Raw genomic sequence first — 1,113 nt, 5'->3', positions numbered from 1 at the left:
GCACACTCCATTTAATCCATGGAATTCCCCCACCCCCCTCTACCCCCCCACAGAAAATTTCCACACATCGAACCAAGGTTTCGCAGAACACTTTTAGGAATAGTAGCAAAGGAGAGTTGATACACCGGAATGGCTTGCAGAACTGATTTGACCAGGGTGATTCGACCAGCCAAGGATGTAGGATTCCTCTTCCATCCTTTGATTTTATTTCCCACCTTTTCCTCGAGACGGCTCCAATTCACGCTGTCATTAGCCCGTCCTCCCACCTTAAATCCTAGATATCTAAACGGAAGAGCACCCACTCTACAACCAAGCACCTCCGCCCACCTCCCAATCTTTTCTTCAGCCATCCCCACTCCCACCACCCGGATGACATTCATTTACTTTTACTTTTTAATAAAATACTTATTTTTTCTTATTTATATAATACTTTCTCCCTCCACCAAATAATTTTTTAGTAGGAGACGATATGAATTTTTTTAAAAAAATATTAAATGTATTAATAATAGAGAAAAAGTATTATGATTAATATTGAAAGTGGTGAAAATGTGTTATAATTAGTATTAAAATGATGAAAGGTTAAAAAATAAGAATAAATAAAATATTACTAGTGATGGGGTAATGTCCCAAAATGAATAAAAAATTATTCGAAGGACGTTCCAGAAAAAAATATTGGAAGTTGGTGGACGGACACTACACCAATTTCACCGAATTTTTTGTCGATAAATATCAAAATTTTGTTGGTACATGGAGATACCGACAAACTACACCCGACGCTAAAATTCTCGTCGGTAAGTTAATTACCGACGGAATATTTTCTGCCGTCGGCGATCACCACGGAATTTTCCGTTGGTAAATCGACAACGTTAGCGTTGGCCGTGGTAGACAGCGCGATTACCGACGGAAAGTTTCATCGATAATTTTTATTATTTTTTTTCATATATATATATATTATCAATTAGCTAGCTTTATACCCCCAGAAGTATTTTGGTATTTGTAATGTATTTTGAACTTAATTACATACGTTAAGCACGATTAACTTTGAAGTTCCTTTCGTGTCACGACCGGTCCTAATTAAGGATAATTAAGCCGGGAAACCGTGACTAATGGAGG

This window comes from Salvia miltiorrhiza, chromosome 7 (assembly GCF_028751815.1).
Source record: "Salvia miltiorrhiza cultivar Shanhuang (shh) chromosome 7, IMPLAD_Smil_shh, whole genome shotgun sequence".
Taxonomy (NCBI): Eukaryota; Viridiplantae; Streptophyta; class Magnoliopsida; order Lamiales; family Lamiaceae; genus Salvia; species Salvia miltiorrhiza.
This window is presented reverse-complemented; position numbering follows the sequence as displayed.